The sequence below is a fragment of the Erythrolamprus reginae genome, chromosome 13 (genome assembly GCF_031021105.1).
Source record: "Erythrolamprus reginae isolate rEryReg1 chromosome 13, rEryReg1.hap1, whole genome shotgun sequence".
Lineage (NCBI taxonomy): Eukaryota > Metazoa > Chordata > Lepidosauria > Squamata > Dipsadidae > Erythrolamprus > Erythrolamprus reginae.
Genome location: NC_091962.1, coordinates 7,649,881 through 7,676,491, shown reverse-complemented (window position 1 = coordinate 7,676,491; position 26,611 = coordinate 7,649,881). Strand labels below are relative to the sequence as shown.

The following is a 26,611-nucleotide window of genomic DNA, read 5'->3' as shown; positions in this document are numbered from 1 at the left end:
ACAGCAAAGGTATATGTTGAGGTTTTTTGGGGGGGCGGCGGTTTCACATCCCACCCCCCCTTCCACATGTAATTGATCCAGGTCTTGCCCCAACTCCCCAAAGAAGAAGACCCCCTCCTGACGATGGGAATTGTAGTCGAGCGATTTCAGAGCACGAATAATAAGTTGGAAAGGGACCTTAGAGGTCTTTTAGTCCAACCCCTCCTGCTCCAGACAGGGCGCCCCATATACCGTTGGTGGTGGGTGTCCTTTTCGCTATTCCTCTCCCTCTACTCAAGAATCGGGAGCCCAGTTCAAATCCTGAGGCTTACTCCGGAGTACAGTAAACTCTTCCAGGAATGGCGCTGCTGAAGATCGACTCCGGATTCCACCCAGCACGAGGACTCCGAATTGGCTCTTTGCGCCTTTAAGGCCTCTCCCAATCCTTCCCGTTGAGTTTCTCTCTCTCTCTTTTTTTTTTCTTTCCCCCTTTTTCCTGCCCCCGGGGGAGGCGTCGCCGCCTCCCCTCGGAGGAGCGCTGACATCAGCCTTAAAAAGCCAGCGCCGGGCGTGGGAGGCGAGAGTTTTAAGGCGCGGCTTTTGCTTAATCCGGCGGCGCTCGCAGCTACTCTCCGCGCGGAAGAAGGTAAGGCGCGCGAGATCAGGGGAGAAAAAGGGGACCCCCAGGTGATCTTGGGGCGGGGTGGGGGGCGTCTCTGGAAAAACGCCCAAGAAGCCTGGGGTTTTAGTTCCCCTCTACGCGGAGTGGCGGGGTGGGTTCTCCTTGGTCGCACGTGGCCTTGCAAAGCGGAGCTGGCCGCGTGGATGATCTCCAGGGTTCCCACGCCCTTCTACTCTCTCGAGGTCCCGTCCTTTCTTTCTTTCTTTCCTTTCCCTTGCTTCCTTTCCTTCCTGGCTCGAGGTCCCCTCCTTTCTTCTCTCTGTCCCCACTTTTTCTTTCTTTCCTTTCCCTTCTTTCCTTTCCCTCCCTCCTTTCCTTCCTTCTTTCCTTCCTTCCCTTCATTTCCTCCCTCTCTCCTTTCTTCTCTTTCTCCATTCTTCCTTTCTTCTTTCCTTTCCCTTGCTTCCTTTCCTTCCTCGCTCGAGGTCCCCTCCTTTCTTCTCTCTGTCCCCACTTTTTCTTTCTTTCTCTTTCTTTTCTTTCCCTTCTTTCCTTTCCCTCCCTCCTTTCCTTCCTCCTTTCCTTCCTTCCCTCCCTCCCCCCTTTCTTCCTCCCTTTCCCGTTCTCTCCCATTTCTGTTCGCTTTTGGAGCGTTACTGTCTCGGCTGAGACGGAAAGTCCCATGTGGCTGCTTAAAAGGGATGATGGAATTGGTAGTCCTGCGCGCTGGGTGGCTCTCCTTGACCCCCTTTTGTCAAGACCTTCCTTCTTGCGCTCCCAAGTTGGCAAAAGAAAAGCGAGTTTTTAGAAGTGAGCTGTGAGAATCGCTGGGCTGCGATTCCCCTTTTAGACACTAGGTGGCCGCATAAGGATGCGGTTTTGGCTGCCACCTGATGGCCGTCGGGATATTTGCAGGCTTTCTTTGGCCGCTGTTCCAGGGGACACTTGATTTGCTGCCCTCCCTATCCCATTGATAGCCACTTGTTATAGCTGATTGAACCCTCAAGCCAATGTTGGTTTATGCAGTTCAAGGGTTGCCTTGAACAAGCTACGATGGAGCGAAAACCCAGCTTTGCCTCTGAAACTGCTCTTTGGATGGGGGTCAGCTGTCTTTTCAAGAGTCCGATAACTTTATATGTACCCCTTGCCTTTGAAGGGGAAGGCTGGGGGGGGCTAGGATATCCTATCTCCCTTCCTGGGTGTGCATTTACTACCAGCCTACTTTTGGCCTTGTGGTTTGTGAACATCTGTACAGCCACCAATCTCCTCACCACCATCAACCTAAATTGGTTAGCATGCTCCTTCAAAGACATTCAAAAGTATATTTTTTTTTAAAAAAGGAATAATGCTTCCATTTAACCATCCCTATCCTGGCCATATTTCTGCAGACCAGAAACAAGAATTATAGAACAATCTTGTATGTACGTCTGTTGTGTGAAGAGTAACCATTGATTTTTTAAAAATATTATTTTTAGACTAATTAGTTTTAAAATTAATTGGATTACGATGTTTGATTTGTTAAATATTATTTTTAGGCTAATTAGTTTTAAAATTAATTGGATTAAGATGTTTGATTTTTAAAAAAATATTGGGGTTTTCAGAGTAATTAGTTTTAAAGTTAATTGGATTACGATGTTTGATTTTTTTAAAATATTACTTTTAGGCTAATTAGTTTTAAAATTAATTGGATTACGATGTTTGATTTTTTTAAAAATATTATTGGGGTTTTCAGACTAATTAGTTTTAAAATTAATTGGATTAGGATGTTCTGGCTGATGTTTTATATGTTGCAAACCGCCCCGAGTCCTCGGAGAGGGGTGGCATATAAGTCAATCAATCAATAATTTAATTATTTATTAATTTAATAAACAGCAAGAGACGGGTGGAAAAGAAAAGAACAATGCAGTATAAAGGATTGTGTATATAGTGTATAAACATATAATATATTGATATGAATGTAAATATATGGATGTCGACCCACGTTGAAAAATATTAAGATGTGTTTAAAAATCCATAAAAATATGGAAAAATAAATAATAAATAAATGAACGAGAGGTCTCCAACCTTGGCCAAACTTGAGTTCAATCCTAGGTAGAGGCAGATGTAAGGGTTTCCTGCTTGGGTTGGGGGGTTGGACTAGATCAGTGTGTTTCCCAACCTTGGCCACTTGAAGATATCTGGACTTCAACTCCCAGAATTCCCCAGCCAGCATTCGCTGGCTGGGGAATTCTGGGAGTTGAAGTCCAGATATCTTCAAGTGGCCAAGGTTGGGAAACACTGGACCAAATGACTTGCAATATCCCTTCCGACTCTTGTTAATCTGATCTAAAGACTTGCGGACTTCAACTCCCAGAATCCCCCACTCTGGACTAGAGAATTCTGGGAATTGAAGGACACAGGAGGTTTTTTCCCCCCAAGTTGCCACACTATTGCTTGTTGAGCAAAATAGTTTGCAAAGAGACCGAAAAGGGGAGGATTTAGCAATCCGAAGCTCCCTAAACCAGGAAACGAGAATGTGGTTTGGCCTGGTGGTGTTTGAGAAGGGCCGAGAGAGAAAGAAACGGGAGTCCTTCTGGTTATTTATGGCCCTACAAAAACCGGCTTTCGCTGCCGCTGGACCTAAAAGCTAAGATAATTTGGACATTTTCCCAGGGCAGTTTTTCCTCCTCTTGGTATGCTGGCTCTTCCCACCGAGACTCGTCCTCGGCTGATCTTTGGCAACAGTCTGGAATGGAAGGATGACGACATGATAGGTTTTTTTATTTTTTCTGCTTCGACTTGCCCGAGGCTGCGGCGCTGACCCAGCCGATTCGCATCCTGGCTTGTCTCAGCGGGTTGGGGAAAAACAAGGTGATTGACACAAGAAGTCTACCGACGTCTGTGCGTCATTCGAATCGGGGGGGGCAACTCCCTGCCGGCTGGCTATGGGTCAGCCGTGCTTGGGGAGAGGGTGCAGGTCTACCCCGCAGGGTCGTCGTAACCACTGCAATGGTGGAGGTCTACCTCTTGCATTGTTCTCCCCCCCCCCCCAAGAATAATTTATTTTAGTCAGAAAGTTAAAAGCTGCAAACCAAAAGGAAATTTTGCAAAAAAAACCAAAACAAAACCCAGAACCAAACATTTTTTAAAAGTGCATTATGGAAGGCGAGAGACAAAAACACGTATACATATATTGCCCCACCCAGCCCAGTTGAAAGACGATGAGTATATTATTGCAGCAATAATAGTTTTTCCCCTTGTTGCAAAATATAAACTTCTAACTCATTTAATTTTTCATTATGCAATTTATAATTGCATAGAAATCCAATAAACAAACAAACAAATAAATTTAACCTGTCCTCCATCTACTATATTATTATTATTATTATTATTATTATTATTATTATTATTATTATTATTATTAATTAGATTTCTTTGCCACCCCTCTCCGTAGACTCGGGGCGGCTCACAGCAATAATGAAACAATATACAGTACAACAAATCTAATATTTAAAAGTAATTAAAACCCCTTATTAAAAGCAGAACGTACACACAAACATACCATGCATAAACTGTATAGGCCTGGAGGAGATGTCTCAATTCCACCATGCCTGACGGCAGAAGTGGGTTTTAAGGAGTTTACAAAAGGCAAGGAGGGTGGGGGCAATTCTAATCTCCGGAGGGAGCTGGTTCCAGAGGGTCGGGGCCGCCACAGAGAAGACTCTTCCCCTGGGTCCCGCCAAACGACATTGTTTAGTCGACGGGACTCGGAGAAGGCCAACTCTGTGGGACCTAACTGGTCGCCGGGATTGGTATATATGAGAAAAGAGAGTTAACAGGCAAACGAACAGCAGAGTTTAAATTTTATTGCCTGTTTTATTATATGGATGGGGTCTGCTAATGGCAAACCTGCCTTACCTTGCTGCAGATTCTCAATGTCTGCATCCAGGTTCTTCTAATGACAGCTTTGAAAGGGAGCAGGCGTGCTACACGCAAGCCTTTTTGTTTGAGCTGTTCACAATTGCCATCTTGTGGCAAGGAGTTCCATAGCTGGCGCTGCATGCAGAAGGAGGAAGAAAATCCTGTTTTCTTGCCACCTTAGCTTCTAAGATAATCAGCAAATAAAGTTTTGATGCTTATCCCCCTCTATACCTGAAGAATAGGATCTTTTCTTTCTTTCTTTCCTTCCTTCCCTCCTTCCTTCCTTTCCTTCCCTCCCTCCTTCCTTCCTTTCCTTTCTTTCTCCTTCCCTCCCTCCCTCCTTCCTTTCTTTCTTTCCTTTCTTTCTCCTTCCTTCCTTTCCTCCCTCCTTCCTTCCTTCCTTTCTTTCCTTTATTTCTCCTTCCCTCCCTCCCTCCTTCCTTCCTTCCTTTCTTTCCTTTCTTTCTACTTCCTTCCTTCCCTCCCTCCCTCCTTCCCTTTCTTTCTCCTTCCTTCCTTCCCTCCCTCCTTCCTTTCTTTCCTTTCTTTCTCCTTCCTTCCTTCCTTCCCTCCCTCCCTCCTTCCTTCCTTCCTTTTCTTAAATATTGGGGGGAAACCAGATAAGCTTAACTGTCTGATTCATTTAACAACCGTGGCAAAAAAAAAGATGGTCGTAAAACCAGGCAGACCTCACTTAACAAACCTTGCTTAGCCATGGAAATTAGGGCCCCAATTATAGTCATAAGTCGAGGACATTTAAGATGGCTCTGGATCCACAGAGAGAGCATTGACCGCTCCAACGGTAAAATCTTAACTTAATTTAGGCTGAATTCCCCCCCCCCCCTTTTAAAAAGAATATTCAGAAGGGGAAATAAGGTTTTAACTATTTGGGTTAATTTTTCCTATAAATGGAGACATGGGAATTTAAAATGAGCAAGGGGGAAATGTTCCAAGCTTTTCAACTTTTAATTTTCAGGGAACATTGGAGAAGGGAGGGGGAGCTAATTCAGGCCTCTTCACAATTTGTGGGTAACCTCTTGGCTTACCACCACAATTGGACCCCAAATTTTTGTTGTTAAGCTGATTTAAGCTGGTTGGTGAGACACAAATTGGAGTGGGAGTCAGGCGGCATATAGATTTAATTAATAAATAATAATAAATTGATAATACTGTAGTCCAACCCCTATGCTCAAGCGGGAGACCCTAAACATATTTCTGACCGACTGGCAGTCCAGTCGTTTCTTGGAAGCCGGTCACTAAGTGAGACACTGGTGAAGTGCTCCATCTTACGACTTTCTTACTACAGTTGAGAAGTGAATCGCTGCCGTTGTTAAGTTAGTAGAGTGGTATCTCTACCTAAGAACGCCTCTACTTACAATGGTTTCTAGATAAGAACCCGGTGTTCAAGAGATTTTTTTTTGCCTCTTCTCAAGAACCATTTACGACTTACAAACCCGAGTCTCCGAAACTGTCACCGGAAAAGGCAGGGAGAAGCCTCCGTGGGGCCTCTTTAGGAATCTCCTGGGAGGAAACAGGGCTGGAATAGGCAGGGAGAAGCCTCCGTGGGGCCTCTTTAGAAATCTCCTGGGAGAAAACAGGGCCAGAAAAGGCGGGTGAAGTCTCTGTGGGCCTCTCTAGGAATCTCCTGGGAGGAAATGGCCGGAAAAGGCGGGGAGAAGCCTACGTGGGGCCTCTCTAGGAATCTCCAGGGAGGAAACAGGGCCGGAAAAGGTGGGGAGAAGCCTCCGTGTGGCTTCTCTAGGAATCTCCAGGGAAGAAACAGGGCCAGAAAAGGCGGGGAGAAGCCTCCGTGTGGCTTCTCTAGGAATCTCCAGGGAGGAAACAGGGCCAGAAAAGGCGGGGAGAAGCCTCCGTGGGGCCTCTCTAGGAATCTCCTGGGAGGAAATGGCCGGAAAAGGCGGGGAGAAGCCTACGTGGGGCCTCTCTAGGAATCTCCAGGGAGGAAACAGGGCCTCCACCCACCCCCTGTGGTTTCCCCAATCGCACGCATTATTTGCTTTTACATTGATTCCTATGGGAAAAATTGCTTCTTACAAACTTTTCTACTTAAGAACCTGGTCACGGAACGAATTAAATTCGTAAGTAGAGGTACCACTCTAATCTGGTTGTTAAGCGAATATGGCTACCCTCTCTTGACTTTGAAGTGGTCAAAGGGGATAGCGTGACCTTGGGCCACAGCAACCGTCATAAATATGAAACCAGTTGCCGATCCTGAGGATGCTGCCAAGTTCATAACTCTGGAAAAATGACCGTTAGGTCACTTTTTTTTCAGAGCTGTTAGTAACGGACGCTAAACAAACTCTTGCAAGTCTAGGCCTGTATTAGAAACCAGGCCAAAAATGGCATTTACTTATCTCTGGGAGGCCCTGTCGTTTATTTTTATTTTTTTGATGCAAAAAAATAAAAATGCATTCCTTCCTTACTACAGTTTGAGAGCAAAACAATAAAACTTTTGACCTCAAAAGGCAAAAAAAAAAAACACCCCAACACCCAAACCCACATTTTTTTTGCTGACATACAATTCCAGGGATCGGAGTCCTTCCAGCAGAGAAAAGTCCGAAGTTAATTTAAATAAATATCTGCCTGTTTGCGCAAGCTTTTTTTTAAAAAAAAAATGAAATGAAGGAATTTCCCCCTCTCCTTTCAAACCCTTTGAAAACTACTTTGTGGTTTGTGGAGGGGGGAAGATATAGCCGCTGCCTTTTCACGCAATCAAACTGTGATTTGTTTCATTGGGGCAGGGGAAGCTGTTTTCGCCCTCCCCAGGCATTGAATTATGGCTGTGGGCACTTGGGCATGCGCGATAGTATGCACCCGCCCTCTTTCGGCACCGGAGGAAAAAAAGGCTTGCCATCACTGCTCTATAGCTACCACATCTCTGTGTTCTGTACAGGTAGACCTCAACTTACCGCCGTTCATTTAGCGACCGTTCGAAGTTAAAAAGGCACTGAGAAAAAGTGACTTTAGGGGTCGTGATTTCTGACAGTCTCAAAATGGGTGAACAGTGCAGTCAGGCGGTAGAGAAAGCAAGTAGGATGCTTGGCTGCATAGCTAGAGGTATAGCAAGCAGGAAGAGGGAGATTATGATCCCGCTATATAGAGTGCTGGTGAGACCACATTTGGAATAATACTGTGTTCAGTTCTGGAGACCTCACCTACAAAAAGATATTGACAAAATTGAATGGGTCCAAAGACGGGCTACAAGAATGGTGGAAGGTCTTAAGCATAAAACGTATCAGGAAAGACTTCATGAACTCAATCTGTATAGTCTGGAGGACAGAAGGAAAAGGGGGGACATGATCGAAACATTTAAATATGTTAAAGGGTTAAATAAGGTTCAGGAGGGAAGTGTTTTTAATAGGAAAGTGAACACAAGAACAAGGGGACACAATCTGAAGTTAGTTGGGGGAAAGATCAAAAGCAACATGAGAAAATATTATTTTACTGAAAGAGTAGTAGATCCTTGGAACAAACTTCCAGCAGACGTGGTAGATAAATCCCCAGAAACTGAATTTAAACATGCCTGGGATAAACATAGATCCATCCTAAGATAAAATACAGAAAATAGTATAAGGGCAGACTAGATGGACCAGGAGGTCTTTTTCTGCCGTCAGACTTCTATGTTTCTATGACTTATGGCTGTTTTTCGCACTTATGACGGTCAAAGTGTCCTGAGGCCCTGCAAATCCGCTTTTGCGAGCTTCCGATGAGCAAAATCAACGGGAAAGCCAGATTCACTTAACAACCAGGTTACTGACTTAAAAACACACACCGGTGATTCACTTAACAACGGTGGCAAGAAAATGCTGTAAAATGGGGGCAAAGTTCACTTAACAACTGGCCCGCTTAACAACATCAATTTGGGGCTCAATTGCGGTGATAAATCCAGGACGTCCTGTACTGTATCTTCCCTCCTGAGTCAGGTTCAAAAGAGACAGCCTGCTGCGGCCTAAGAGGTAGATCTCTTGCCTCACAGTCAAGAGGTCGTGAGTTCAATCCTAGGTAGAGGCAGATGTTTAGGGTCTCCTGCTTTGGGCAGAGGGGGTTGGACTAAGTGACCTCCAAGATCCCTTCCAACTCTGTTAATCTGAAGGTTTGCAAAAAAGAAAAAAAAGAAAAGGATCTGTTTTGAAAAAAAAGATCATGATCAGCTTTCTCATCTCCTTTGACAAAATCCTGAACTGATTTTTCTTGCGGTTGTTGTTGCTTGACCCACAATAGGGGTGACGCCACCTTTTGTTTGCCTTCTGCATTTTTGCATCTTTGTGGTTAGAAGGCAGGTAGGGTGGTGGCGGCTGAACAAACATTTCAAAGGTAAACGATCCCTTTCTAAGGCCAATGGGTTTGTCGTCTACTTCTTCCTAAGCCTGTAATAAATTGTTCACGCTCTACCTGAACCGTACAAATAGAAAAGTACAGGGAGAAATTTAAAGATAAGGATGACTTCGGAGTGCTATGAAATTTGGAATGCTGTTTTATGAATGGTTAGAACGAAAGGGGGGGAAACTAAATGAGAATAATACATTAATAACATATAGAGGAATGTTAACAGTTGATTGATTAATAGATTTGGTATATGGGTGCATAACTGGAAATAATAATTTGTGTTAAGTAAAATGTTAAGAAAGGATATTAGTAAGGGGGAAAAAATTATAAATAGGAAAATGTATAAGGCATATAATTGTATTAGTTAATTTGCCGATATGAATTGCTGTAAGGGATATAATTTTATCCAAAATTGCCATTTATACATCAATACCTTACAGTCATATACGTGTTTTCTTTATACAATCAAACAAAACTAAATATCTTATTTTGCACCTATTTTTTAGTTATCAGGTATATCTTCTTTTCCATCACACTCCCCTCCCTCTTTCTCCATCTCTTTCATCTACCCTTCTTACTCTATCTCTTCCTACTTCCCTTCACTCCTTCCTTCCTTCCTCCACTCCCTTTCTACTTCCTCTTTAACCTTCTAAACCTTTCCCTGAGTGATTATAATCCTGGTGCTTATTATATTTAACAGACCTATGATATATTTCCATATGTATTTAACTTGTCAGTGTCACTTAAAAAGCTCATATTCTTTAAAAGCTTTTCTATACTTATAGCTCTTCATTTTAAGTATACGCTAATAATCCAGTGCTGCCTCTACCTTATCTAGTTTGGGTTACTCCATTTATTCTAGAACAAAGGGACTTCTGACCCTTTTTTCACACTTAACGGCCATTGTAGCATTCCCCAGGATCCCGTGGTCAAAATCTGAACATTTGGGAAACTGGCACGGACAGCTTGTCCTTGCTTTACGACCTCAACAGAGCCCAAAATTGCTGTCGCTTGACTGGGACGTTTGTTAAGAGAGTTTTGAGACTGTTTTTTAAAAACTTTCTTGCTGCTATTTATGTATGTATGTATGTATGTATGTATGTATGTATGTATGTATGTATGTATGGATGGATTGAATTTCTATGCCGTCCCTCTCTGAGGACTTTGTTAAGGGAACCACTGGAAATTGATACCGGATTCTTGCCACAGTTGTTAAGTGAATCGGTTGGTAACCCGGTCTTTAAGCGAAGCTGGCTTCCCCTGTGGACTTCTTCAGAAGGTCACCAAAGGGGAAATCACATAACACACACACAACATATATATGGGACGACACAACGGTTGTTAAGTATGAACCACTTGCCAAAGCGTCTGCATTTCGATCTCGCGATCATTGGGATGTTAGAACGGTCGCGACTATGGGAAAACGTTCAAAAGTCCCTTTTTTCCAGCGCTGGTGTTTTCATTTTGAACGGTCACTAAGCGAACTGTTGTAAGTCGAGGACTACCCAAGTTGATGGGGGGCGTCACTGGGGAATTCTGGGGGGTTGAAGTCCACTCATATTAAGTTTGCTGAGATTGAGGGGCGGCATACAAATCTATTTTTTTTTTATTATTATTATTATTATTATTATTATTATTATTATTATTATTATTATTAGGGGGAAATATTAGCGGATCAGTAAAGCAAAATAATAGAGCAGAATTGCTTTGGGTGGGTGGGTGGGTGGAAGAATTGAGGAAGGGGCAGGGTTGGTAGCTTTTGTCTCTCTCTTACCAGGCATGGAAGGGTTCATTTCACACACAAACACACACACACAAATCTATGTGTGGCTAATCAGCCCACCCTGAACTTTTAAAAAATCTTTTGAGCTGCAAGGCTGAGAAAACTGGGTGTGGGTTTAATCCTTCCTGCTTCCTTATCTGTGGCAAGGTGGGAATTTATTGTGTGTTTGTGTGTGTGTGTGTGTGAGAGAGAGAGAAAGAGCCAACTCAGCTCTACTGGCAGAAGGGTGTGGCAAGCAAGGTTCCCCACTGCATCAAGCCACGTTTGCCCAGGTAGGTTGCATTCACACATCCCTCCTGTGCTTTCCTGAATGGGTTAAAACAACACAATGGCTGTCGGTCTGTCCTTGACTTATTAAGCCAGACAATTATTAAAGTTCAGTTTTCGCCTCATTCCTTGCCACGGAGTTAAGGGAACCTGTTGAAATGTGTTTCAATTAGTCATATATTATAATTATAATAATAATAATAATAATAATAATAATAATAATAATAATAATAATATTCTGCCGCACGAATCCCAGCGACCGGTTAGGTCCCACAGAGTTGGCCTTCTCTGGGTCCCGGAGATTAGAACTGCCCCCACCCTCCTTGCCTTTCGTAAACTCCTTAAAACCCACCTCTGCCGTCAGGCATGGGGGAATTGAGACATCTCCCCCCGGGCCTATAGAGTTTATACATGGTATGTTTGTGTGTATGTTTGCTTTTAATAAGGGGTTTTTAGTGCTTTTAAATTATTAGATTTGTTGGACATTGTTTTATTGTTGTTGTGAGCCATCCCGAGTCTCCGGAGAGGGGTGGCATAAAAATCTAATTAATTAATTAATTAGTAGTAATAATAATAATAATAATAATAATAATAATAATAATAATTTATTAGATTTGTATGCCGCCCCACTCCGAAGACTCGGGGTGGCTCACAACAATAATAAAACAGTGTGGCAATGTAAACAAATCTAATATATTAAAAAAGCATTTAAAAAACCCATCATTTAAAAATCATGCAACACACGCATTCCATACATAAAACTATAAAAAGCCTGGGGGAGACATCTCAATTCCCCCATGCCTGGCGATATAGGTGGGTCTTAAGTAGTTCGCGAAAGACAAAGAGAGTGGGGGCAGTTCTGATCTCTGGGGGGGGGGAGTTGATTCCAGAGGGCCGGGGCCACCACAGAGAAGGCTCTTCCTCTAGGTCCCGCCAAGTGACATTGTCTAGTTGACGGGACCTGGAGAAGGCCTGACCGGACGCTGGGACTCATGCGGCAGAAGGCGGTCCCGTAGGCTATTCTGGCTTTGCTTCCCTTTCTGATGACATAGCAAAGGCGTAGTAGAGACCCGAAGGTAAACAGGTGGTAAGTATATAGGTAGCCGCCAGCTTAACAGCTATTTCATGTAGCAACCGTTCAAAGTGACAACAGCACTTTAAAGAAGGCACTTACATTTCTGACCATCACAGCATCCTAGTTTTTGGGGAGCAGAGGGCTGCATCCTAAAATTTTACATTTGCATACTTTTGGGGCGAGGGGCAAATAAAAAAATCTTGCATCCCCCAAATTCCGGCGTCCTTAAATTCATGCATTTGCTGTGGCCAGGACAGAAAATATCATATGAATACTGCCGTTAGGATTAAACTAAGGTTTCATTGTAAAGTGAGGTTTCGCCGAAGCTCTTTGGCGGTGGAACCTCCCAGCTTAGGCACAGTCTACCTCCAATTACCAAAGGCCCCAGGGAGGGGAGGCAAGCCGCTGAAAAAAGTTATTTGCAACTGTGCCCTGCATGTGAACTTCCTAACTCCAAATGCATCACGCTCTCTAGCTGGCGAAACGGAAGTCGGTGACTGGACTTGGATCATGGTGTGGGTTTTTTGCAGCCCGAAAAGCCTGCGAATTATTTTTTTTTAATCCCGTTGCTACAAACAAGGCTTTGTATATTTAAAAAAGAAAAAAAAGATTTTCCTCAAATTATTTTTAATTTGTCTGCCTGGCAAAAATCCGTTTTGGTCTTCATGAATTATTCCATTCATAATATTTTTAAAGTCTAAGGGCATATATTGATACAAAAATTTTATAATCCACGTTTGATAGCGAAATGGAAAGAAAAGGAAATTCCCAAAGAAGAAGAGGTTTTTAGGAAGATTATGGAATGGGCAGAATTACGTAGATAGGATGACGAGATGGTTGAATAACCAAGTAGAAACAGAATTTTATAAAACTCGGCAGAAAGTTTATAATTGGTGGAATATGAAAAAAGATTCCTAAAAATATTATCTCCGAGTCTACGGAGAGGGGCAGCATACAAATCTAAATAATAAATAAATAAAATAAAATAAAGTATCAAATAATTAAATTCTTCAGATTGAGTATTTCACATAGTGATATTTGAAAGATAAGTTTATTTCTTTTAGGTTGATTTTGATTACTTTGTTACATTTATATAACAGTTGGAAAATAGTGAAAATTAAGATTCCTATAACACTATAGATTTTATAGAGATATTTCATCGTATTTCATATTTCAGAAGGTTTACAACGGATGGAATATAAAAAAAAGATTTTTAAAGATATCAAAATAAAGTGTTAAATAGTTAAATTTACTAGACAGAATATATCATATAGAGATATTTTATAGATAAGTTTACTTTTCTGAACTGGTTTAAACCACAATGATATAGTTGGTGGAAAGTATTGAAAAGTTAAAATTTTTATGATAGCATGTACTATATAGAGAGATATTTTATTGATATGTTTACTTTTCTGTATTGATCTAAACTATAATTAGTTTTCTCTTTCTGTATTAAGAAGACTTCTAAACTGAGCGGAGCAATTGTAGCTCCTTTTTGTGTTGAATGCAGTGTCTTGTCAATTTAATGTTTGTTTGTTTTGTTTGTTTGTTTGTTTATTCATTCATTCATTCAATTTTTATGCCACCCTTCTCCTTAGACTCAGGGCGGCTTACAGCATGTTAGCAATAGCACTTTTTAACCAAGCCAGCATATTGCCCCCACAATCCGGGTCCTTGTTTTGTCTTTTACTTTGAAAACCAATAAAAATATTTTTTAAAAAAATAAATAAATAAATAAAAGAACTCAGGAAGTTTCTCCCCAACAGTTGCGGCTTCTAACTTCCACATCGCTCAGTTCCACTCTTTCCTGTCCCCTGCTAAAAATGAGAACCGTGCCCCGTGGTGCGGTTTTGGGGTGTTAACCAGCACCAGCTCCTTTGTTTTTTCCACCCCATAACGCCACATTTTGAACCTTTCTGAGGTCACCTTGCTAGCAGCTACTCGAGCCTGGAGTGCTATTCTGCCCTTGGCTTGCGTTTTCTTCAATTAACTGGCCTGCCAACGCCCAAAATGAGAACCTTAAAAAACGTTTTGCAGATTCAAACTTCCTTCCTGGCCCTTGCTGAATTGAACTCGGTTTGCTAAAGCCCCTGAAACCTGGTTGCAGATTGTTTCCTTAATTCTGTACAACCGAGGGCGTGGTCTCCTCGATTTACAACGGTTTGTTGAGTGACGGTTCCAAGTTTACAGCGGCAGGGGAAATAGAAACATAGAAGATTGACCGGCAGAAAAAGGCCTCGTGGTCCATCTAGTCTGCTCTTATACTGTTTACTGTATTTTGTCTTCGGATGGATATATGTTTATCCCAGGCATGTTTAAATTCAGTTACTGTGGATTTACCAACCACATCTGCTGGAAGTTTGTTCCAAGGATCTACTACTCTTTCAGTAAAATAATATTTTCTCATGTTGCTTTTGATCTTTCCCCCAACTAACTTCAGATTGTGTCCCCTTGTTCTTGTGTTCACTTTCCTATTAAAAACACTTCCCTCCTGAACCTTATTTAACCCTTTGACATATTTAAATGTTTCGATCGTGCCCCCCCCCTTTCCCTTCTGTCCTCAAGACTATAGTGTTCCCTCGCTTTCCGCGGGGGATGCGTTCCGAGACCACCCGCGAAAGTTGGATTTCCGCGAAGTAGAGATGTGGAAGTAAATACACTATTTTTGGCTATGAACAGTATCACAAACTTTCCCTTAACACTTTAAACCTCTAAATTGCAATTTTCCATTCCCTTAGCAACCATTTACATTATTACTCATCATGTTTATTTATTAAAGTTTATTTAAAAATTATTTATTAAAAGCAGACGAAAGTTTGGCGATGACATATGACGTAATCGGGTGGGAAAAACCGTGGTATAGGGGGAAAACCCGCAAAGTATTTTTTAATTAAATATTTTTGAAAAACCGTGGTATAGACTTTTCGCGAAGTTCGAACCCGTGAAAATTGAGCGAACACTGTATAGATGGAGTTCATGAAGTCTTTCCCGATAGGTTTTATGCTTAAGACCTTCCACCAAATGGGACTTGCAAGCGTTTTTTCAGTTCAACCTTTGCAGCATCCTCATGAGGATGGGATTCAAAATTCAGACGCTCTTTGGCAGCCCCTCAAATATTGGAAGATTGCTATCCTGTTTCCCCTGGTCCTCCTCTTCACTAGATTAGCTATACAATTGTTCTTCGTATGTTTTAGCCTCCAGGCCTTTGATCGTCTTAGATAGACTCAGATTAACAGAGATGGAAGGGATCTTGTAGGTCATCTAGTCCAACCCCAACTCAAGCAGGAGACCCTACACCATTTGTTACATATGGCAGTCCACTCTGTCCTTGAAAGCTCTCACAACTTCCAAAGGCAACTTCTGTTCCATGGGTTGATTGTTCTCACTGTCAGGAAATTGCTCCTTATTACTTATTATTAGTACTTATTACTCCTATGCAACCAGACTTACAATCCTAGGTTTGGAAAGCTTAGAACTACGTCGCCTTAAACACGACCTAAGCACAGCCCATAAAATCACCTGCTGCAACGTCCTTCCTCTCAACGGCTACTTCAGCTTCAACCACAACAACACACAACAGATACAGACTTAAAATAAACTGCTCCAAACTCGAATGCAAGAAATACGATTTGAGTAACCGACTAGTTGATGCATGGAACTCACTACCTGGCTCTGTAGCATCATCACCTGACCCCCCAAAAACTTTACCCTTAGACTGTCCACTGTTGACCTCTCCCGATTCCTAAGAGGTCAGTAAGGGGCGTGCATAAGTGCACCAGCGTGCCTTCCGTCCCCCTGTCCTAATGTCTCTCTCTTACTAGTATCCTGTATACAAACTTAGTTATATCTTTGTATGCCACCAATAAGTACTTCACAAAACAAATAAATAAACATCTCCAGGTTGAATCTCTCCTTGGTCAGTTTCCATCTATTATTGCTTCTCTGGTGCCTTAAAAAATAGCTTGACCCCCTTCCTCCTCTCCGTGGCAGCCCCTCAAATATTGGAAGATGCCATCCTATCTCTCCTAGTCCTTCTCTTCACTAGACTAGCTAGGCCCAGTTCCTGCAACTGTTCATGGTATGTTTTTTTAATTTATTTATTTATTGCTAGAGTTGAAAGGGACCATGAAGGCCATCGAGTTCAACCCCCTGCCCAAGCAGGAACCCTATAGCACACCAGTCAAGTGGCAGTTCAATCTTCTCTTAAAAATGTCCAGAGTGTTGGAGTTCACAATGTCCGCTGGTAGGTTGTTCCATTGGTTGATCGCTCTGGCCATCAGAAAGTTCCTCCTTATCTCCATGTTGAATCTCTCCTTGGTCAGCTTCCAGCCGTTGTTCCTTGTCCGGCCCTCCGGTGCCCTGGAGAATAAAGCGATCCCCTCCTCTCTGTGACATCCCCTCGTATACTTGTAGACTGCTATCATGTCCGCTCTGGCCCTCCTTTTCTCTAGGCTATCCATGCCCAGTTCCCTCAGTCTCTCTTCGTAAGTCTTGGTTTCCAATCCCTTAATCATCTTGGTTGCTCTTTTTTGCACCTTCTCCAGAGTTTCAATGTCTCTTTTGAAGTGTGGTGACCAGAACTGAATACAGTACTCCAGGTGTGGATGGACCAGGGCGTAGTAGAGTGGTATTAAGACTTCCCTGGTCTTGGAGTGTATTCCCCTGTTGATGCAGCTTAGGATGGTGTTAGCTTTTTTAGCTGCTGCTGCACATTGTTGGCTCATGTTTAGTTGATTGTCCACCAAGACTCGGAGGTCTCTTTCGCAGTCGCTACTGCTAAGAGGGGATTCTCCCAGGTTGTATGTGTGTCCAGGGTTTTTTCTGCCGACGTGAAGGACTTTGCTCTTGCCGATGTTAAACATCATTTTGTTGGTGTGGGCCCACTGTGTTAGTCTGTCTAGGTCTTTCTGTAATTTGAGCCTGTCTTCTAGGGCAGTGTTTCCCAACCTTGGCAACTTGGAGATATTTGGACTTCAACTCCCAGAATCCCCCAGCCAGCAAATGCTGGCTGGGGAATTCTGGGAGTTGAAGTCCAAATATCTTCAAGTTGCCAAGGTTGGGAAACACTGTTCTAGAGTATTGGCTACCCCCTCCACTCCCCTCATCATCCTTGTTGCCCTTTTCTGCACTCTTTATCTAGAATCTCAACATCTTTTTTTATTAGCGTGGTGACCAAAACTGGATGCAGGATTCTAGGTGTGGCCTTATAGAGTGGCACTAAGTGCTGAGAGTTATTTCGATTGCTTAGCAATGAACATTCAAGTTTCCAAAATGCGTCGAAATGCCATCAAAAATGCAGAGATCTAATAAGCGGGAAGGCGCTTTTCAAGATGTTTTCCCCAGCTTCTTAGCCTCTGTGATTTTGAGAAAGACTACTGAACATGCACAGAAAGGGGTTTTTTTTGTCTCCCCACCCCTCCAAACAAAACCACACACGGGAAGGCTGTTTCCACCCAGAAGCCGAAGAAGATGGTGGCTTAGTTCCAGGTGATTTCCGAGCTTCGGCGTGATGCCAAAGCCACCAGCCAGAACTGCAAAGGCTCTTTTGCATAACAGCCACAATGCGGTTAAGTAAGTGCCTGTGCCGGGGGGGGGGGAGATCCCCCCCTTTTTTTCGCCCTTAGATTGATGCAGAATTAAAGTTTCTCCAGAAAAAGCTGCCTGAAGTAGACCCAGAGACAGGGTTTGAGCAATCGGTACTTTTATTCAGCTCAGAGAATAAGTGACAGCTCAGCAAGGTAAAGTGACGATTCAGCGAGTACCGACTGGCTCTGCAGGGAGAAGCCGCTTCTTTTATACTTTTGCGGTTCCCGCCAAAGCGAGAGTCGGCCGCGTCTGAGCCAATCAGGAGCGACTTCCTGCTTGGGCTCAGACAGCGCTGGAAAAGAGGAACAAACTATTTACAGTGTTACAAGGTAGCCATTTCAGGATACAACACCCCTCCCCTCATAGTTGGACCCATCCATCAAGAAAGCCACGTGACGAAGTCGTCCAATCGGTGAGGCCTTCGAGACTCTCGCGCTGACCTGCGCAGTCCATTTTCTCCTTCGCCACTGACTGTGGAGGATGGCTCGCCGCTGTTCTCCCGGTGCGGCGGACTAGGCCTGGCGGGCCCAACGAAGGCCTCGGAGGACGAGGATGGCTCGGCGTCGCTGGATGGTTCCCCCTGGCCCGATAAGTCTCTCTGCGTGTTTCTTAGTTCGGGCAATGTATAAAAGTCTGTTGAGGGGGGAGAGTCCGAGTCAGCGGGTTGTTGTAATTGGTTTTCAGTTCGTTTCCGAATGTGGTCTATGTGTCGTTTCCACAAACGACCATCCTCCAGTTTAACAATATAAGTCTTGGGTGCATTTTGCTTAACAATAATTCCCTTCATCCAGTTTACATTTCCATCAAAGCATTTTACATATACATTTTGACCCAAATACATTTCTCTTTCTGGTTTTATGCACATTTGGTTATTATTCAAACAGAACCTTGGGTTTAACCTGTCTAGTGGTGACCTCAACTTTCTCCCCATCAATAACTCTGCAGGGCTTACATGTGTGTGCGAGTTAGGGGTAATGTGCTGGGTTAATAAGAATTGGTCCAAGTTCTGTTGCACATCTCCAGGGCCTGACCTGTGCAATGCCTCTTTTGCCACCCTTACGTAACGTTCTGCCAACCCGTTAGCCCAGGGCGAGTAAGGCGAGATGAGGGCATGTCTGACCCCCAGGCCATCTAGGAATAATTCGAATTGCCTGGCTGTTAGTTGTGGTCCATTGTCAGACACCAATAGATCAGGGCAACCATGGGATGCAAACAGTCTGCTCAATACCTTGATAGTGGCACTTGTGGTTATGTTGTTCATTGCTATTATTTCCAACCATTTGGAGAAAGCATCAACCACTATTAGGAAATACTGAGACCCCACTGGGCCAGCAAAATCAATGTGGATCCTAGACCAAGGGCCAGCAGGCTGTTCCCACTCAGCCGGAGTTGTTTTGGGGGGATTGGGCCTAGACTCTTGGCACGGGTCACACTTTGAAACCCAACTTTCAATATCAGCATCAAGCCCTGGCCACCATAAATGCCCCCTTGCTAGGCTCTTCATCCTGACAATCCCAGGATGGCCCACGTGTAACATTCTGAGTACCTTTTCCCTTAGGCGTTTGGGGATGATCACTCTATCCCCCCACAGCAAACAACCTTTTACATATGACAATTCAAGCCTTTTGTTCTTAAAATCACACAATTCAGGTTTAACAATATCATTTTGCCATCCCTTTAGAACACAGTTCACTACTTGTTTCAGGATTTGGTCTTGCTGCGTGTGTGCAGCTACCTCTTTTGCTGTGGTTAGTGGGTTTTCCTCGAGTTCTATCATTAGCACGTCTGTGGTTGGAACAGGGTCTTCTACCAAGTCTGCTATGGGGCATCTGCTGAGGCCGTCTGCATGATTGATTTCCTTCCCCCCCTTGTGGGTGAGCTCATACTGATACCCAGAGAGGAAAAGGGCCCATCTGATTAGTCTTGGAGACATAAAAGGTGGAGTGGGCTTGTTGGGGGCTAGCAGGCCTAGTAGGGGTTTGTGGTCAGTGACTAGCTCAAAATTTCTTCCAAAAATGTAATTGTGAAACTTCTTTACCCCTGCCACTAATGCCAGAGCCTCCTTGTCTAACTGGCTATAATTTCTCTCCGTGCTGGTCATGGTTCTTGAAAAAAATGCTATTGGGGCCTCTGTCTGATTAGGTAGAACGTGAGCTAGGACTCCTCCTATGCCGTACGGCGAAGCGTCGCACGTGAGCCTAATGGGTAGTGAGGCACTATATTGGACTACTACACTTTTAGAAGTTAGTAAATTTTTTATTTGAGCAAAGGCTTCACGTTCAATTTTCCCCCATGTCCAGCGGGCTTCCTTCTGGAGTAAACGATGGAGAGGCTCTGCTACTGTTGCCTTCTGCTTTAAAAAAACGGAATAAAAATTAAGGAGGCCCAAAAATGCTTGCAACTCACTCTTATCTCGTGGCTCTGGGGCTTCTCTAATTGCTCTCAGCTTCTCAGTTGTGGGGTGGATACCTTCCTTATCTATTTTATATCCTAGGAATTCAATACTGTTAGTTCCCCAGACACATTTATCAGGCTTGATTCGTAACCCTTTGTCCTGTAGCCTCTTAAGTACTTCCCTTATTCTTTTGTTCACTTGTTCCTGGTTTTCCCCTGCAATTAAGATGTCATCAAAATATGGGATGGCCCCATTTACCCCTGACAATAGGCGTTCCATGATGCTCTGGAATATCCCTGGGGCTATGCTCACCCCAAACTGTAACCTCGTGCATTTGAAAGCCCCCCTGTGCGTTACAATTGTTTGAGCGTTTGCTGTTTGTTCATCGACCGGAAGTTGCTGGTAAGCCTGCGCCAGGTCGATCTTTGCGAACCTTTTCCCCTCCCCCAGGGAGTGTAAGAGTTGTTGCACAACCGGAATGGGGTAGGGGTGGTGTTGGAGTGCCTTATTCAGGGTTGATTTGTAATCAGCGCAAACTCTTAAGGAGCCATCTGGCTTCAGGGGTGTCACTATGGGAGTTTCCCATGGCCCCTGTTCCACAGGGACCAAGATACCTTGACTAATGAGTTTGTCCAGCTGTAAGTCTAGCTTGGGGAGAAGCGGGAGGGGAACCCTGCGAGGTTTCAGTCTAACTGGTGGGACCTTGGGGTCAATAGAGAAAGATATGGGGGTTCCCTTATACAATCCTAAGGTGGGGCTGAACACTTCAGGGAACTCTTTCACAAAGTTAGGCATAATATCACAGTTTACATTACACACACCCGAAATTTCAATCCCCAACGGTTCCATCCATGCTAGCCCTAGCAGGGAGTGTTTGGCCCCCGTCACAATAAGCATGGGAAGGGTACATTTGACATTCTTAAATACAATAGGTACATTTGCAGTTCCCAGGACCGAGATTACCCCCCCTTGGAAGTCTCTGATCACCAAAGAGGTTTGAATTAGGTCAGCCTCAGACACATTAGGCATATATAGCTTAAATTTTTCCCAGGGCATGATGGTATATCTCGAACCCGTATCTAGCTCCATTGAGCAAGGCTGGTTATTTAGCAACAACGAGATAACAATTTTAGCCCCCTTTTTGGTTGCCGTGTTATTCACGGAATATTGAGAGTTACCTCTATTGTAGTCTCGGTTAGCGGTGGGGTAATTCCTTTGACCCGAGTTGCGGAACGGTCTCCTTTCTCGCGATTGGGGGGGGTGGTTTTGGGGTCGCTGGTATTGTTGTGTGGCAAAAGTTTCTTCTGGTGCCGTTGCCCTGCATGCGATGGCGATGTGGCCTCTCCGGTTGCAACGGCGGCAAGTGGTGTCGCGGAACGGGCATCGATGGCGCTGGTGATTTCCCCGGCAGCCCGCGCAGGGGGCTGGATGAGTAGCTCTAGGGTGTCTCGGTTGGTCTTGCAGGAGGAGGCAGTCGTCCCCGTTGCTAGTTAGCTGGCCGCGGACGTCTGTTCCCATGGCGCTGGGAGACTCGGCGTCGATTTTGGCAATGGTTTCTCGCCTTCCGTGCTCTTTTAATTCTCTTGCCGCTGCGTCGGCTGCTTCCGCGGTTTGCGCTAATTTGATTACGGTTTGTAGAGTCGGCTCATCTTCGGTGAGGAGTTTACTTCTCACTGTGTGGTTCTTCATGCCGAAAATCAAGGCGTCGGTGAGGCGAGCTTCCGGATCTTGAAACTTGCATTGAGCGAGTACCGTTCGAAGCCGCGTTGTGAATTGGCTTATCGACTCGGTTTCTCTCTGAGCCATCATGTGAAATTGATGCCGGTAAACCACGGCTGGTCTGGTTGGTTTAAAATGGCTCGCTAGTTTCTGTTGAAGGACGTCCCACGCTGTGGCTCTTGCTTGTTCTGGTTCGGTGAGAGTTTGGGCAAGTCTACGGATCTCTGCGCCGCAGTAGTTTAGAAAAATAGCCCGTCTGCGATCGGCTCCGGCGTCCTGCATTCCCGCCGCCTCGAGGAATATCTCGAAGGTGGCCATGTACTCGTCCCAAGTCATTTTCTCGGCATCGAAAAGTTCTGGAGCCTGGCCGATCTGGATTTTGTCCATGTTGCACGCGAAGTTCTTCCGTTCGTTCGTCGCCAGTGAAGTAGACCCAGAGACAGGGTTTGAGCAATCGGTACTTTTATTCAGCTCAGAGAATAAGTGACAGCTCAGCAAGGTAAAGTGACGATTCAGCGAGTACCGACTGGCTCTGCAGGGAGAAGCCGCTTCTTTTATACTTTTGCGGTTCCCGCCAAAGCGAGAGTCGGCCGCGTCTGAGCCAATCAGGAGCGACTTCCTGCTTGGGCTCAGACAGCGCTGGAAAAGAGGAACAAACTATTTACAGTGTTACAAGGTAGCCATTTCAGGATACAACACTGCCGTCTGGGTTGCAACCGGCCGAAGCCCCCAAAATCTGGTTTGTTTGGGGTTTCTTTTAAACCACCAATTCAAAACCAAAGCAGAGCCCACTGTGGATTAACACGGTGGGCAGTCTAAGACAGGTGTACTGCAACTGTACATGGAGGCTTGGCTTATGTTTGTCAAGGGGTGGGAGACAGGAGCAGGCCTGTGGATTGCTTTTCAACAACAACAGCAGCAGCAGCAGCTACCATTTGTGATCTCTCACCTCCAGGGCTACACACACACACACACATCCTGTTTTGCACACAATACATTCCCTCCTCCGCTCCCCAGTCTCCACTTTGCTGGTAATTCTTGGTTTCCTGTTCATACCTTAAGTTCTGCTTCAGGGCTTATTACCCCCCCCTCCCTCCCTCTTCTCTCTCTCTCTCTTCTCTCCTTGCATATCTATCAACCATCCATCCATCTGTCTATCCACTCCTCTTTCTCTCTCTCTCTCCCTTTGCATATCTATCAATCATCCATCCATCCATCCACCCCTCTTTCTCTCTCTCCATCCCTTTCTCTCTGTCTCCCCTTGCATAGCTATCAACCATCCATCCATCTGTCTACCCACTCCTCTTTCTCTCTCTCTCTCCCCTTGCATATCTATCTATCTATCTATCTATCTATCTATCTATCTATCTATCTTTCTATCATCTACCTACCTACCTACCTACCTATCCATCTATCGATCATCCAGCCATCTGTCTTTCTACCCATCCACCTCTCCCTCTCTCTCTCCTTGCATATCTATCTATCTATCTATCTATCTATCTATCTATCTATCTATCTATCTATCATCTACCTACCTACCTGTCTATCCATCTATCGATCATCCAGCCATCTGTCTTTCTACCCATCCACCTCTCCCTCTCTCTCTCTTTGCATATCTATCTATCTATCTATCTATCTATCTATCTATCTATCTATCTACCTATCTATCTATCTATCTATGGAAGTGTTTTTAATAGGAAAGTGAACACAAGAACAAGGGGGCACAATCTGAAGTTAGTTGGGGGAAACAAAAGCAACATGAGAAAATATTATTGTACTGAAAGAGTAGTAGATCCTTGAAACAAACTTCCAGCAGGCGTGGTTGGTAAATCCACAGTAACTGAATTTAAACATGCCTGGGATAAACATATATCCATCCTAAGATAAAAATACAGGAAATAGTATAAGGGCAGACTAGATGGACCAGGAGGTCTTTTTCTGCCGTCAATCTTCTATGTTTCTTTCTATCTATCTCTTTATCTATCTATCTTATCTATCTACCTACCTACCTACCTATCTAATCTATAAAAAAATATCTATTTTCTATCATCTTACCCTATCTATCTATCTATCTATCTATCTATCTATCATCTACCTACCTACCTACCTACCTATCCATCTATCAATCATCCATCCATCTGTCTTTCCACCCTTCCCTCCCTCTCTCTTTCTCTCTCTCTCTCTCTCTCCTGTATAATGTTGTTATTATTTTGCTTTGGGACTGAATATCTTTGTTGCAGAGGCTTTTCAGGCAATCCTTGACTTATTACTACAATTGACCCCCAAAATTTCTGTTGTTAAGCGTCAGGCATTTGTCAAGCTCGATGTTAAGGCCTTTCTTGCCAGCCTTGTTAAGTGAATCCTTGGGGTTGATAAGCTGATAACCCAGTTCTTAAGTGAACCCACCGCCTTTGATTGCCAAAGGGTGTGTGTGTGTGTGGCCACCTGACCTTGGGAGGTTGCGTCCATCAGCCTGGGCGGTGCCAGCAGTTAGAGTGCAGCACTGCAGGCTGCTTCAGCTAACTGCTAGCTGTAGTTCAGCAGTTCAAATCTCAAGGTTGACTCAGCCTCCCGTCCTTCCGAGGTGGGTCAAATGAGGAGACCCAGATTGTTGGGAGCAAGAGGCTGATTCTGTAAAACACTTAGAGAGGGCTGTGAAGATAAGCAGTAGATAAGTCTAAATGCTAAGCCTGCCAGTGTGAAAAAGATCCCTAAAAGTCACGTTTTTTCAGTGCCGCCGAAACTTTACAACTGTCACTAAAGGGTAATTGTAAATCGAGGACCATCTGTACTTAGATTAGGACAATATTGCAATTTGGCCACCCAAGGTTGCCCCCTTCTCTTTCTTCCTCCTCCTCCTCTTCCCCCTTCCAGGAAAGTTATCTCTTCTAAGAAACGGTGGTGTCAATTCTTTCCCCCCTATCTTCCTTTGCATCGGTTTGGGTCTGGTTGACATCCGCACGGCCTCTGCAATTTCCTCTCATTGCAGAATCAAATCTTTGAAACACGGCTTGCTCCGTTTTCTTTTCCCACCTTGCTTGCTGTGGCCCAGGGAAGCTGGCAATAAAACCTAGCCATGTTCTGGGTTCACACTGCACACTAAGCCAACATCATCATCATCATCATCATCATCATCATCATCATTATTAATAATAATAATCACATAATAACAGACGATCCAAAGTGCAGACTCTGTAAAGAAACAGATGAAACAATCGATCACATACTCAGCTGCTGCAAAAAGACCGCACAGACTGACTACAAGCATAGACACGATGCTGTGGCACAGATGATCCACTGGAACTTGTGCCAGAACTACCATTTACCAGTGGCAAAGAACTGGTGGGATCATAAGCCCGAAAAAGTGGTTGAAAATGAGCAAGCAAAACTACTGTGGGACTTCCGACTTCAGACTGACCGAATTCCAAAGCATAACACACCAGACATTGTGATTGTGGAGAAAAAGGATGTATGGATCATCGACATCGCAATCCCAGGAGACAGCAGAATTGAGGAGAAGCAGCTAGAGAAATTAGTGAAATACGAAGATCTAAAAATCGAGCTGCAACGACTCTGGCATAAGCCAGTGAAAGTGGTCCCAGTGGTCCTTGGCATGCTGGACGCAGGGCCAAAGGATCTCGGCGGACATTTGAAAACCATCGGAATTGACAAAATCTCCATCTGTCAATTGCAAAAGGCCGCTTTACTGGGATCGTCAAACATAATTCGCCTCTACATCACGCAGTCCTAGGTGCTTGGGAAGCGCCCGACTGGTGATGAAATACGAAATCCAGCATAGTGATCTCGTTTGCTGTGTTGTACTGACAACAACAACAACAATAATAATAATAAATTAAGTGTAACTTAAGTCTGCCGGGTCAATGCGCTTGCTAAGTCAGACTTGGTTCAAACATGTTCACTCTCTGGACCTCCTGTGGTAAACCATCATTAAGCAAACCATGGCTTCACAGGACTTGCATAGTGTCTGCTGGTCTTATTCCCTGCTCCCCCCCTCGAGGTAACCTGAATGTGCAAACCCGGTTAGCCAGGCCAAAACCCAGGGGGATTCTGGGAGTTGCGGTCCACAGAGTCGGCCTTCTCCAGGTCCCATCAACTAGACCAGTGTTTCCCAACCTTGGCAACTTGATTATATTTGGACTTCAACTCCCAGAATTCCCAAATTCTGGGAGTTGAAGTCCAGATATCTTCAAGTTGCCAAGGTTGGGAAACACTGAACTAGACAATGTTGTTTGGCGGGACCTAGGGGAAGAGCCTTCCCTGTGTGGGGCCCGGCCCTCTGGAATCAGCTCCCCCCCCCCGAGATTCGTACTGCCCCCAGCTTCCTCGCCTTTCGTAAGAGTCTTAAGACTCATTTATGTCGCCGATTAGATCCTAGCCCCTGGCCAACGAATGATTGTATGGTTGCTGTACGAATGGGTGTGATTGATTTTTAATTTAATTAGGGATTTTAGATTGCTTTGTAATTTAAATTTAACTGGATTGATTTTATTGTAATTTACTGTTATTTTTATATGTTGTAAGCCGCCCCGAGTAGTCGGAGAGGAGCGGCATAGAAATCCAATTAATAAATAAATAATAAATAATAGAATATTATAATAAACAATAGAATAATAAATAACAGACTCAGTCTGCCCTGAGTCCCAATGGGATTGGGTGGCATAGAAGTCTAATTGAATAAATAAATAAAAAATAGTGACACCTAGTCCACTTGACAAAGAATGACCCATAGGGTTTCCTGGCTTGAGGAGAGGGTTGGACTAGATGACCTCTGTGGTTTCTTCCAGCCTGACGTTTTCTCATAATTCAGCCGCTGCCTAATTTGATCCCAGTTTGAAACGGGTGTGGGGGGGAGTATAGAGTTATTTTTCAGGACGTTACAAGGACAAACCGGCAAGCTTGGGGCTGTTGAATACAGAC

The 26,611-nt window shown here is 44.2% G+C and overlaps 1 protein-coding gene across 1 annotated transcript in view; it reads left to right on the top strand.

Moving 5' to 3' along the window:
- The first annotated feature begins 453 nt into the window (after nucleotides 1-453).
- TAGLN2 (transgelin 2) overlaps nucleotides 454-26,611 on the top strand; it is a 42,981-nt gene continuing 16,823 nt past the window's right edge. The window contains exon 1 of the mRNA XM_070766373.1: nucleotides 454-625. The gene's annotated coding sequence lies outside the window, so the exon portion shown is untranslated. The remainder of the gene's footprint in view (nucleotides 626-26,611) is intronic.